The following is a 14,877-nucleotide window of genomic DNA, read 5'->3' on the forward strand; positions in this document are numbered from 1 at the left end:
CCAATTTTTTGGAGCAGACATTGTACTAAGCTCTGATATCAGACAAGAGTATCTAGGTAAATATTGACAAAATAGTGAAACTTAAAGAAATATATGTTTGCCCTATAGTATCTTATAATACTTAAAAATTACTAAACTAGCAACATACTAATAAAGAATAAGCAAAGTAAAAATTCATAAGCAACAACGCCTCATCCTTCTTTGTAGGAACAGTTCATTTTCTATTTCAATTGACACAAATATAAAATGCTTTTCTTTAACTGAGTATCCATATTGATTTTGCTTTATGATCCGTTCATCTTCTTCATGACTTCATTCCTTTTACTAAGACCACACATAAGTCAAAATCCATCCATTCTCTAAGGTAGTCTCAATTTTCATGATAGATCAACACAGTTTTTGAGCTGAATACCAACAGTAATTCTCTTCTTTGTCTCTTTTGACAAGTAATTGTATCAACTCTATATTAAAAAAAACAAAAAAACAACCCTCATTAATCCACATTGTTCTTTACAAAACCAGAGGCTTAAGATTTTATGTTAGATGTTGACTGACCATGCATCTCAAATCCCTTTTTATTATATTGAAAAGGTTCAGAGGATGTTACTCATAAATGAACTGCACACCTCGGAAAACAATGTGGTTAAAAAAGATAGAGAGATGCCTGGGTGAGACCTGAATGAACTAGACATTTTCAGAGTGCTGAACGTTTACATTTTCAGCACATCTAATTAACCTTGTGGGTATTACATTCCAGTCGATGCAGAGAAACTCATACACATGCATGAAAACATCACTGCCACAATGAAATGGTGTTTCACACTTATACCCCCACAGGCAGTTTTCTTTATTTCAGAATTAAATGCATCAAAGCTGCATATTGGAGTCCACTTGAAACTTTTCCAATACCTGTTTCTCTTCCTTCATGTCTTTTCACTCTTAGCTCCTAGTGAGAATGGAAAGTGGAGACTGTGAAGAACCATGGAAGAAAAACCCTGAGCATATTCTCAACCACAAACATAAAGAAAACAGTATTCGAACTTCATGGGACTTTGTTTTAATCAAATTCAATCCCTTAGAAATGTATTCCTCCACTTCCAATCTAGGAAGAAACCCCGACCTGTTCACTTTAATGAGTAGAATTAGTGAAAACTTTACTCAACACATTATTTTCAACACAGAGTAGAAATAACATCACCACATGCTTATAGGAAGCCCTGTTCATAATCTGGTACTTCCTAAATCTACTCTTGAAAGCATAAATGACCATTTGCAAAATTTCTCTCATGGGCACTGTATACCTTTTAAAGTCCAATTGGGAGTTCAAAATCAGACAATAATATGATACTCATGGTTTCTTATATTGTGAATTCCTGATCACAGAGAAAGAATATATTCTAAAACTATATTTAAAACTATTAGTTTGGCATGAAAATAACTCAGAATAAATCCATTTCAAGTTTAAGTTTCTTCAAGCAAAAACAATAGATCAAGAAATCACTTTGATGCTTTTGACACTTTTGAATTCACTAATAAGAACAGCTGCATGATGAATTCAGTTGGCTGTGTAAAAATTTGTCATTCAGATGGGCAAAAACTTAGTCACAAAATGCATCATTTGTGGGGATAAACAGCCTCTGTCCACACTGACCAAATAGAATATGAAGCAATTTGTCCGTGAAGAAAATACAGAATTTGCACATACATGCTAGCAGAGGAGATGACTTCTTCAAGACGGATTTATTGGTCCTAATGTTGGTTCATTTATCAAGGTTTTGGTGTTGCTATTTTATCTTACTTTTGTTCTGTTGGTTTTGCTTTTATTTAACCATCAGTAGGGACTATTACCCACTTAGATTACTTACATTTTAGTCCAGAAGCTAACATAACTTTGTCCTCTTGCTTTCTTCAATTGTCCCTTAAAGATATTCAGGATTTATTTATGATATTAACATTTCTCAGAAACAGTGAATCACACAACTACTTTCAAACAAAAACATAAAAATAGAGGGAAAAAAAAGAAAGAAGAGACTATGTAAAACTGAACCAAGAATTTCCCCAATCATAATGTGGAGAAATGCTTTATCTCTCTAAATTTTAGACAAAAAGAAATTTCTAAGAGGGAAACTATGTCTGCTTAATCTCTTTGGCAACTGTTTTCCTTTTCTCCTTTCCTTGCTGTTTTTCTAAGACAGATCTAGTGTGCACATCAGAGAAGTAAACACTATATTCTGCAGATACCATATTACACACACAGCAATTTGTATGATAATTTTTTTCCTTGATTGCAATTTACTTTTTAAATATGCAAATTGTATAATTACTGCCAAAAAAATGTCTTCCATGTGTAACAACAACAAAAAAAAAGATGCATAAAAATGCTATAAATTTTGCAGAATAATGGGTTTACAGATGAAAAAGGAACGAACTATATTAGATAACTCCATTATGGAAGAAAAACACAAGAGGTTGAAAATCCTTGGAGTTAGAAATGTTTAGGTTGTTGTTGATAACTGTCCAGAGCTGCACCCCACTCTTCCAAAAACTTCGTAAGGTAAACTGTTTTTTCTCCTCTGATAGATTGTCCAAACATGATCAGCTAGATCAAAAGTAACGTCATAAACTCTAAAACTAAATATTTAAACCTTTAGCTAATAGAAATATGGGAATACGGCAACATAAAAATTAGATCTATGCTCATAATCAATTGTACAAATGATTGAAAATAGGGACTTCAGTAAACATCTACCCACACTTACTCTATGAATTCTCTGTATATCTTTTTTCTTGATAATTTTTGTATGACCAGATAGAAGAACACTGCATTTCTCTAAAGCAGATCGTCATCATAAGCACCGAACTTAGTAGTATAAGAGCTAAACCTTGCTGAGCCCCCATTATTTGCCGAGCTCTGTGCTCAGTGAGCTATAAACATCAGATCTTTTACAGTTCCCAATCAGTAGGCATGAATAGCATCTCAATATACAGATGAGAACTTGAGACACAAAGAGGGTGATTAAGAGGTAAGTCACAAAGCCCAAATTTAACTGTGTATATCTGGTCCTAGAGCCTGCACCCATAATGTTCTACCTAATCCTTCCTCTGGGAAATTGCCAGATTCAGTAGCCAGTTGGCTTGGCTGGGCACATGGGCAAGTTAAGTCATGCACATCTGATAAATGGAAAGCTAATTAACTTGCTTGCCTAATTCACAAAGAAGCTATGTAACATTATATGAATGAGCTTTGAAAATTGATGTATTATGTAAATGTAAACTACAGAAACTTTTACAAATGATTATTTATGCTGCATGGGGTTTAAAAGATTAAAAAGTGTGCATAAGGAAAAAATATCTTCAAAATCAAACACATATAATAAAATCCCGTATTTACCCTTTAATAGCTAAGAAATCACAGAAAGGATCCTTAAACGGGAGGAGACTGATTTTTTTCTCTGTAAAATGGGATAGTGAGTATTGCAAGATTTTTGATAGAACTGGAATAATTCATGGAAAACAATTTGACACGTAGTAGATGTTAAACAAATCATATCTATTATTTTATAAATCAGGAAAAAATATCTGAGCACCAAATCAGTACCTGAAAACTTGTATGCATTCCCTATTTGCATATTGCTTTTCAAGGTAAAACCATCTGCTGTCTGAGTGAAAGAGAATCTTAGTTTTAAAGTAAATAAACATAATTCTTTCCCTCTCTTAGATCAGATATAACTGGATTAACCAATTAACCATATTAGAAAAAAACATTCTGGCTAAGGCATATTTGCAACATGTCATCTTGAGTCAAATTTATGTTGCATGTATAAAAAAACGTGACTCACTTGGTGCCAGTTTCATGTGAAGGACCAAGGGAATAGGAGGCACCCATAACTGTGTTGCCAGTCCCCCTATGCTGGACTTGCTAAAGAGTTGGGAACACATCAGTTATGTGGCACTTTGAGGACCATCACTCCTAGCCTGTGAGTTATCAGAGTTTGAAAAAGTAGCAGGAGATTAAAAAGAAAGTTCTTTGGCGAGAGATGGGCTGTGGGGCCACCGCTCTTTTGTGGCAGAGTGGTGGGTAACATTACTCCTACTTTATGTCTAATGAGAAAGGCAAAGACGTTGATGTATGTCCTCTACAGTTGTGGGCACAGAAAACTGCTGTTTGGTAGACCCCTAAGGAAAAGAAAATCCAGAAATTTGCCAAATGACATACACGTCTGAAGTCTGACAGGTCAAAGTGTGCGTGAGTTCTCTCTGTGAACCAGATGGGGGGCATGTGTGGGCATTATCTTGAATTCTGTTCAAGAAGGTCACCTTATGATTAAAGGAAAACTCATGGAATAGCTCCAGCCATCTTCTTCCTGGTTTGATAACAAAGCCCACAGATAGAGTTATCTGCAGAGGTGTAGAACCAAGAGAATGAGCAGAGAATGATGCTAGGAAGGTGCCACACTGCTTCTGATGCCTGTTTAACCTCTGGTCTTCTGGTCATAGGATAGAGTTTTCCATTATTATTACCTAAGCCAACTTTGGTCAAAGATTTTGTTTCTTGTAGCCAAATCATCATAACCACTATAATATCTAATCTACAGGATTAATGTGAGAATTGGTAAAAGTTTATGAAATATCATTAATAAGATAGCTTTGAACATAGTTGACAGGCACTAGATAAAGAGTAACATTTTTACTCAAGGTTTTTGATAAAAAGGAGGGAGAGGAGAAATGAAACACACGTAAATCAATTGAAATACATCAAGGAAGACGAAATATGTATGCAGAAGTACATAATACACAAAACTGTGAGTTTTCAGAAGAGGGCAAGATTATTTCCAGCTGAGGACATTTACAGAGACATTAATTGAGAGAGTGTTGCTCTCTGGCTTCCCCCAGGCAAGTTTCTGCTCACAGACATGTTTGCCCATGTCCGAATCAGGCTTCAATCAGAGAAGCAGAGCCCTATGAGCTACACAAAGGAAGGAAGTTGTTATGGAGATTAGACTTTACGTAGTCATGGGAAAGATGAATGGTGGGGAGATCTATGCAAAGCTGTTGGCTCTGCATCTGGTGTTGGAACTAAAGTTGCAATAGATCAGTCAGGAGAACATTTGGAGAGGAAAGTCTGACAAGAAGTGTGCTAAAATAAGGAAAACCTGGCATCCCTGTTGATGAACAGAAACACACAAGAGCAAACATACTTGCGTCTCTTTTCCCCACCCTTGTTGATACGGGTAGTCTTCCATTGTAGCAGCACCTCTGACAACAGATCAGCACATAGACCTGGACCTAGACTTAAAGAAACTTTAGAAGATCTACTATGAATTGGAGGCATTACCAGAGGTCTGGGCACTGCCCCACACCAACAGCATGAGCTAGTAATCAGAGGTATCATGCCAGACCCTCTAATTCCAAATATAAGGCACTCTCGAAAATGCAAAACTAAGGAGATGATGTAAAGAGCATTGGTAGCTAAGGGTTGTGGGCTGGGGACAGGTCAATAGGGAGAGCTCAGAGGATTTTGAGGGTAGTGAAAATACACGGTATGACACCATTTACTTTCAGATAATAAAAATGGCTACTGCTTCACCTGCCACTTCTAAATCTCCAATTTCCTAAATTGTGTTGGGCAACCCCAACCCAAAGCCACACATTCTGACAAACATAGTCACAGCTTAGCAAAGCCAACTGTCTTTTTTTTTATTATGATTACAATGATTAGATAGCATTTAAACATTAAGAGATTTCACATAAATGACCAAATACTTGAGATTCCCTTAAAAGAAAATGATCTCTAGATATTGACAAATAGATTCTAAATTTATATGGAGAGGCAGCGGACTCAGAAGAGCCAATATCATGTGGAAGGAGAAGAACAAAGTTGGAAAACTGACACTACCTGACTTTACGATTCACTGTAAAATCAAGACAGTGTAGTATTGGTGAAAGAATAGACAAGCAGACCAATGAAGCAGAAAAGAGAACCCAAAAATAAACCCACCAAAATATAGTCAACTGACCTTTGACAACAGAGCAAAGACAGTGCAATAAAACAAAGATGGTCTTTTCAACAAAGGATGTTGGAACAACTGGATATCCCCATGCAAAAAAAAAAAAAAATGAACCTAGACACAGACTTCACTCTCTTTGCAAAAATTAAGTCAAAATAGATCACAGACCTACATGTAAAGCACAGAACTATAAAACTGCTAGAAGATATGTAGAGAAAACAAAAGTGACCTTGAGTATGGTGATGACTCTTTAGATACAATGCCAAAAGCATCACACACACACACACACACACACACACACACACACAAATGATAAACTGGATTTCATTAAATTAAAAATGCTGGCTCTGGAGCATCTGGCAGACTCAGTCGGTTAAGTGACCAACTTCAGCTCAGGTCACGATCTCATGGTTCATGAGTTTGAGCCCCGCGTGGGGCTCTGTGTTGACAACTCAGAGCCTAGAACCTGCTTCGGATTCTGTGTCTCCCTCTCTCTCTCTCTCTCTGATCTTCCACTGCTTGCTCTCCCTCTCTCTCTCTCTCTCTCTCTCTCAAAAATGAATAAATAAACTTAAGAAGAATAAAAATGCTGGTTCTGTGGAAGACAATGCCACAGACTGAAAGAAAATTTTTGCAAAGGACAAATCTGATAAAGGACTGTTATCCAAATTATCGAAAGAAGACTATAAACTCAACAAGATGAAACAAACAACCCAACTAAAAAATGGGGAGAAGACCTTAACAGACACCTCACCAAAGAAGTTATACAAATGACAAATAAGCATCCGAAAAAAATGTTCTTTGTGCTATGTCACCAGAGAAGTACAAATTAAAACAGCCATGAGATAGAACTACATACCAATCAGAATGACCAAAATTTGGAACTGATAATATCAAATACGGATGAGGATGTGGAACAAGAGGAACTTTCATTCACTGCTGGTAGAAACGCAAAATTGTATGACCAAAATGACAGTTTGGCTATTTTTTACAGAACTAAGTATACTCTGAACACATAATCCAGCAATCACACTCCTTAGTATTTACTTAAATGAGTTGAAAGCTTATGTCTGCACAAAAACCTGCTATAAAGCAGATGTTTGTAGTAGTTTTATTCATACTTGCCAAAACTTGGAAGGAACTAAGATATCCTTCAGTACGTGAATGGATAAATGAACTGTGATACATCCAGACAATGGAATATTATTCAGTGCTAAAAAGAAATGGGCTATCAAGCTATACAAAGGCACGGGGGAAACTTAAATTCATATGACTATGTTAAAGAAACAAATCTGCAAAAGCTAAATACTATATACTTCCAAACATAAGGCATTCTAGAAAATGCAAAACTATGGAGATGGTATAAAGATCAGTGGTAGCTAGGGGTTGTGGGCTGGTGAGGGGTCAATAGCGGAACTCAGAGGATTTTTAGGGTAGTTAAAATACTCTGTATGACACTATAATAATGGATACATATCATTATACATTTGTTCAAACTTACAGAATGCCCAACCCCAAGAGTGAATCAGAATATAAACGATGGACTCTGGGTGATAATAATCAATGGAGGTTCATCAATTGTACCAAATGCATGACTGGTGAAGGATGTTGATAATGGGGAAGAAATCTATGCATGTACAAGGAGGGGATGTCTCTGCATCTTCCTCCCAGTTTTGCTGTGAACCTAAAACTGCTCTAAAAATTAAATTTTAATTAAAAAAAATCACCCGGGCTGGCATTCATACATGACAGCAGTTGACAAGAACTTAGGAATAGGAACCTCCTTAAATGAGTCCTGTGCTTTCTTGTTTGCCATTATCTCCATCATTTCCTACCAAACTCCATCACCAAAGCCATGTTGGTTATCATTTACCATTGCTAGTGACTGGATGTTTGTGCCTCCAACCCCAGACCGTATGTTGAAGCCCTAATCCCCAATGTGGTGGTATCTGAAAATGGAGTGTTTGGGAGGTAACAAGACTTAGATGAGATCATGAAGGTGGGGACCCCATGACGGGGTCGGTGCCCTTAGAAAAGGAAGCAGACAACAGAAGTCTTTCTCTGACATATGAGGACACAGCAAGGAGATAGCTCTTTTTTTTTTACATTTTTTTTTACATTTATTTATATTTGAGAGACAGAGAGACAGAGCACAAGTGGGAGAGGGACAGAGAGAGAGGGAGACACAGAATCCGAAGCAGGCTCCAGGCTCTGAGCCATCAGCACAGAGCCCGACGCGGGGCTCGAACTCACGAACCATGAGATCATGACCTGAGCTGAAGTCGGACGCTCAACCGACTGAGCCACCCAGGCGCCCCAAGGAGATAGCTCTTTGAAGGAGGAAAGATCGGGGCGCCTGGGTGGCCAGTCGGTTAAGCGTCCAACTTCAGCCAGGTCACGATCTCGCGGTCCGTGAGTTCGAGCCCCGCGTCAGGCTCTGGGCTGATGGCTCGGAGCCTGGAGCCTGTTTCCGATTCTGCGTCTCCCTCTCTCTCTGCCCCTCCCCCGTTCATGCTCTGTCTCTCTCTGTCCCAAAAACAAAAACAAAAACAAAAACAAAAACAAAAACAAAAACAAAAAAAAAAACGTTGAAGGAGGAAAGATCTCCTCAAAGCCTGACGATGCTGACACTCTGATCTTCTAGCCCTGAGAACTGTAAAAAATAAGTTTCTGTTGGTTAAGCCACCCAGCCTGTGGTATTTATTATAGCAACTCAAGCTAATTAAGGTAAACTTCATGCTGTTCTTATCTTGTTTCTTTTTACACATGAAAACTGGATTCTGAAGGGTTTTACATTTGGGACCCCATATTCTGAAGGAGGCTTTGGGTTGAGTGTGAGAAGAGTTTGTGGTTAACATGTAAGTGATAGGTATTTCAGGAAGTGGTCTTGAAATGAATATTTTTAAACTCATGAACAGTTTTTGGTTTGGTGATGTTTGAAGTGTGGAGAGTTTGGTGAAATACTGTAGTTTGAAACTAGTTTGGATCCAGATGGCAAAGGGTCTGGAATGCCGGTTTTATTTGGTAGACGTCAGGAAACAATTGAAGCCTTTTTACAGAGATGAGAGAAATGCCTACAGCTACGGTATAGGAAAATCAATCTAGAAGTTGTGTAACTGAATTAGGTGGGAGCAGAGACAGATATGGGAACTATCTGTTGTGATGCAGCAAGTTTTATTTTATTATCAGTCTTTGCATGAAAGCACAATCTGGTTATTCTTGTTGCCACTGAGCCATTGTCTTTGTCCCATTTAAATGCATCGCAGAATTTGATGCCCTAGATTTATTTATCACTGTGGTTGATGGATAGAACTCCAAGTTTTCTTCTGTTTAAGGCAAACACATTCAAGCTGGTAATCAAGTTCATATCCAAGCTTCCCAGATGGTTTGGTTGCCAAGACTGTTCTGGAAATCTTGCAAGCACTGTTCTGCGGCATTTTAGCACTGCTGCTTTCAATCTTGGTTGGAAACCATAAAAATAAAAATTTCACTCATTATGCTGTAGAAGAGACCCTTACAGATCTATATTTGAAAGAAGGGGTATTATAGACAGCATCACATTCCTATGCAAAGTGAGGCACCAGATTGACAAACAGGTAAATTATGATTTACGGGATATCAAATAAATGATGGCATTATACTGTCACCAAAAAGTTATGAGGTCTCAGATACGTCCTCTAAGCGACTGATTGAGAGAGAAATTATTCAAACTAGTGAGCCTGCAAAGCCAATTTAGTTCCTTCTTGAGCAAACCCATGCTTACTCCAAATGATAAATAGAGATGGTGTCTTTCCACAGCAACTCCCAAATGACAATGAACCAAGGAGATATTACCCCACTGATTACATCTCAGAAAACAGAATCCGAGGGCTCAAAAGCAACATTGGTGAATATCTCCAAAATTTCAAATGAGTGCAAAATGACCAGCTGCTGAAAATAGAGATTAAGAAGTAAATAAATAGAAATATTTGATGTACATTAAATATTACTAACGTCTTCTACTCTTTTGGGAAGTAGAGCTTGAGCGATGATTGAACAAAACCACCAGTCCCTCTTCTTATCTGGTATAAGCATCATGTTATCCTTCTGCACACATATCTGGCTTGATTTTACTGACAGAACTTTAGGGTTATGTGCAGAGATAAAGCCGGGAGGCCACTAGGTGTGATTAAAATGAGAATACCTTGGGGGCGCCTGGGTGGCGCAGTCGGTTAAGCGGCCGACTTCGGCCAGGTCACGATCTCGCGGTCCGTGAGTTCGAGCCCCGCGTCGGGCTCTGTGCTGACAGCTCGGAGCCTGGAGCCTGTTTCCAATTCTGTGTCTCCCTCTCTCTCTGCCCCTCCCCCGTTCATGCTCTGTCTCTCTCTGTCCCAAAAATAAATAAAAAACGTTGAAAAAAAAAATTTAAAAAATAAAAATAAAAAAAAAAAATAAAATAAGAATACCTTGGTGCTTCATAAAATAAAAGAAGTGCTCATGTAAGCTGTCTCTCTAGAAGTCCTGTACACTAAAGTTCGCTGTTGCCATCTTTGGCTCTCCCAAGCCCTTGTTCCATTTTGGGGAATAGTATCTGCTAGACTTTATTTCCCTTTGAAACGAAAGCAGTTCAAAGACCTTCTCCTACAACCAATGGCCAACTTCCCTTCTTTTTCACTTCCGTGTAAGCCAACCTACTAATACAAGAGCCTCTTCTACAGCTTTCTGGTTCTAAGTCAACTTGCTTTTTTTCTATCCTCGTATCTGGTTTGAACCACAAATCTTGGCCAATTAGTGGTTTATAATCAGAAAGCAAGAATCAGTTCAGGCTTCCACAATAAAATATCCCAGGTTGCATGGCTCTAACAACAAAAATTTGCTTTCTCACAGTTCTGGAGGCTGGAAAGTCCAATATCAAGGTGCCAGCCAATCAGTTTGGTTCCTGGTGAGAACCTTCTCACTGGTTTGCAGATGGCCGCCTTCTCACTGTCATCAGACAGCAGAGAGATAGAGACAGAGGGATGACTGATCTTCTCATAAATCTACCGATCTTACTGAATTAAGGCCATACCCTTATGACCGGCCTCCTTTAACCTTAATTATCTCCTAAAAGCTCTGTATCTAAATAAACATTGAGGGTTAGGACTTCAACATATGTGTTTTGCTGGCACACAATTCAGTACGTAGCACACAGGAAATTACTTAACTTCTAAGCCTCATCGTCCTTATGTTGAACATGGGAGTAATACCTTCTTCAAGTGGCTGTTGTCCAGAACAAATGAGACATTGCATTTTAACAGTAGAACAGTTGTGAAGTAAATGTAAGCTTTCCCCTACATTAAACCACCTGGCTAGGTATCCATAGTATTCCCGGACCTGCACTTTGTCCACATCCCTTCCTCTGCCCTCCTGCTAGGTTTACATCTTTACCCAGTGTTTCCAAGCCCATAACAGCCATGATCGGACCTCTGAATGCCTACTCAAGTCCCCTGCTTGTGCTTAGAAATGTCTACCTGTTTACTGTTTTTTATATATACCCTCAAAAATCCCAGCAGGGATGTAATAGGTAGAAATAGATATGAGCTATTTAGATGTTGACAAATGGATGAAATCCTTGATTTCACTTATGCAGAGTTTGTACATTTCCACGCCTATCCAGTGGCTTCTTCAAACAAGTCGTGGCGTCAGATTCCAGAAGGGCTAACCGATAATATTTTCAAAGAAAGATTAAGAAGATTTAATACCGGCACTCTTTCTACTTATCTGGCCCTATCTTGCTTTTTATTTTTGTCCTATTACCTGCTGCTTTCACCAGACCTCTAGATCAATGGTTCTCTACTGGCAACATAAGGAAAAATGGCATCAATTGTTCTAAGGATGCTTTTGAGCAATTTCAAATATAATGCTTTATTTGTAAAGAAACCAAGTTCAGTGTATAAACATAAAACTACTTTATGTTTCCAAAAATTGCGATACACTGTGCACTGTTGATCCGTTCACGTTTCCTACTGAGACACTTTTGATGCCAGATCTAGCCACTGCTTTCCAGCTTCTAAGGCACGTGTGCTCTTGTTTCATCCCCACAAAACCCCCTGTGGGCAAATAAAGCACAGAAAGATAGGTGACCGGCCCACGGTCACCCAGCTAGACAGTGGGGAAGCAGAATTTGGACTCAAGCAGTCTGTCTTCATAGGCTACACTTAACCACGGTGCAATATCACCTTGAGTTAGAGGGAAGTGGAATCAGCCAGTATCCATGGGATTGTCCATAACCTTGGCTGTCTTTCCCTGGGATGGCATGCCACTTGTCACATGTCTCGTCAGCCCTTGAAGAATGACTGGACAATGCAGCTCTTTTATATTCTTGCTGGAAACAAGATCACATCTCATAGAAAAGGATTCTGAGAGTACAGTAACCGTTAGACACGTTTCTGCTTAATGAATTAAATCTGACCAGAAGCAGCAGATTACAAAGTCCTCTCCCCAAATCCTACATCTTTCTGTTATTTTAAAATATAATTTGTGGGCGCACCTGGTGGCTCAGTCAGTTAAGCATCCAACTCTTTTTTTTTTTTTTTTAAATTTTTTTTTTCAACGTTTTTTATTTATTTTTGGGACAGAGAGAGACAGAGCATGAACGGGGGAGGGGCAGAGAGAGAGGGAGACACAGAATCGGAAACAGGCTCCAGGCTCCGAGCTGTCAGCCCAGAGCCCGACGCGGGGCTCGAACTCACGGACCGCGAGATCGTGACCTGGCTGAAGTCGGCCGCTTAACCGACTGCGCCACCCAGGCGCCCCAACATCCAACTCTTGATTTCGGCTCAGGTCATGATCTCATGGTTCGTGAGTTCGAGCCCCGCATAGGGCTCTGCGCTATTAGCATAGAGCCTGCTTGGGATTCTCTCTCTCTCTCTCTCTCTCTCTCTCTCTCTCTCTGCCCCTCCCCCCTCAAAACAAATAGAAGCACTTAAAAAATAAAATATAATTTACTTTGTGTCGAATAAAATAGACCTAGAATGATGCCTCCAAGCTGGAAATATTCAGAGGACTAAATGTCAACATTCAGAATTTAAACTTATATGATATAAACAAAATCCAGTGTTAGGTTATTATTTTTGCATTCATAGAGGAAAATTGGTAATTCTCTTTCTCTGAGATCTTGGACAGGCTGGCCACTAGAAAGGGCTTAGATCCACCAGTGATTTGACCTATCTATTTGGGAATTAAGCCCTAGCATGCTCAGAATGAGAAAAATGCTGTTTTGTAGAAGTGCAGGCAGATTGGAAAAAGCGAAAATGAGAGACAAGAGACAGAAGGCATCTTGATTCAGCTTTTTTAGAGTCTGTATTATTCACCTAGCATTCTGCAAAGATTTGATATTTGCCTTCTTATTGAAAGGAATGCACATAATTGTAAAAGGAAAAGACTGCCTTTAGATGTTATTTAGGAAAAACAGCAACAACAACACAGCGTTAGAGATTTGAAGTCAGCTTTAAACACCCAGATGGCGTCTAAGTCATTAATATAATGTAAATGCCCACCATCAGAAAGTAAAGAAAGCAGTGAAATAAGTGGATATAAGGGTGCTACAACCTGAGTTTCCTCATTTCCAAGACAGGGATTCATCCCATGGGGTTCTCATGAAAAGCAATGAAATATTTCCAAATCATCACGCTCAGGGGCAGCGGGCATAGTGGAGATTGTGAACAAGGACTTGGGAGCTGGACTTTTTTTCAAATCTTACCTTACTTTCTGTTATTAGCTATGTGAGATCAGGAAAGTTACTTTACCACCGTGCACTTATGAGTTGATTTGAAGAGTGCTTCCCACATTGGATGATTCTGAGGATTTGGTAACTAACTAATCGTAAAGCGATTGGAACCGTGCCCAGATCAGAGTAACTACTATGGAAAATTTTGAAAAATAAATAGTATGTTGGCTGTTAATAGTTGGACATTTACTTCCTCCAGTTGCAGAATCAGCACCCCATTTTGGCTTTGGGGAATATCCTCACCACCTGTCTTAAATACAGTCTTAGTGATGCCTAGGTGCTACAACCAAAACTGGCTGGAAGGGGGGCAGGTGACCAGAGCTAAGCTAGTCAGTCACTCTCTCCCTGCAATTTGACTCATAAGCAGTAACCACAAAGACTGTATTGTAATGTATCCATCCTGACTACTGCACCCTACAGATACCCTCCGTGAATTCCTCCCTCCAAGATTTCCAGTTTGCCTAGTGTCTCCCCACTCTGGGACCTTATCCATCAATTGTATGAGGCAACTTCTTTCAATAAATGAGCCCCTAAACAATAAAATAAATTCAAACAAACAAACAAACAAGCCTCCATTGTTGTTGTTGTTGTCATTTTAATCTATTTCTATGACTTTTAATCAAATGTTCCCAGATGTCCACAATGGGTACCCAATAAATTTTATTCATTGTTAGAGTCAGAGTGATCCTTCTAAATTGTTCTTTAGTATTGAAATTAATTTATTAGTTCCATAAGAAATTAGTTATATCAGTGTGATCCCCTTCCGCAAATCAGTATCTGTTTATGCTCACTTAAACTCTGATGGGATTATTTAGTGCCATACCATCGTGATGCCCATCCATACCAAGCAGAAAGGCTATATAATTATAATCTGGCAAGGTTTGGCAGTGTGTATGACTGGGGAGTGATGTCTCCTCAGTTACCAATTGTAGCTCCGGGATCTAGTAGACTACTAGCCTGGTCAATGGAAGACCCACTGTTGGCTGTTCATTTTCTGAAAGTCTCAGAGGTACATAGTACTAAATAAAAAATGGGAGATGGGAAAGAAGTCAAGTCATTGATAACTCATGAGTTCTTGGTGTTGCTGCTATACCCCTCCTCTCACTGCTAAAATATAGAAAG

Source organism: Neofelis nebulosa, chromosome 7 (genome assembly GCF_028018385.1).
Source record: "Neofelis nebulosa isolate mNeoNeb1 chromosome 7, mNeoNeb1.pri, whole genome shotgun sequence".
In the NCBI taxonomy this organism is placed as follows: domain Eukaryota; kingdom Metazoa; phylum Chordata; class Mammalia; order Carnivora; family Felidae; genus Neofelis; species Neofelis nebulosa.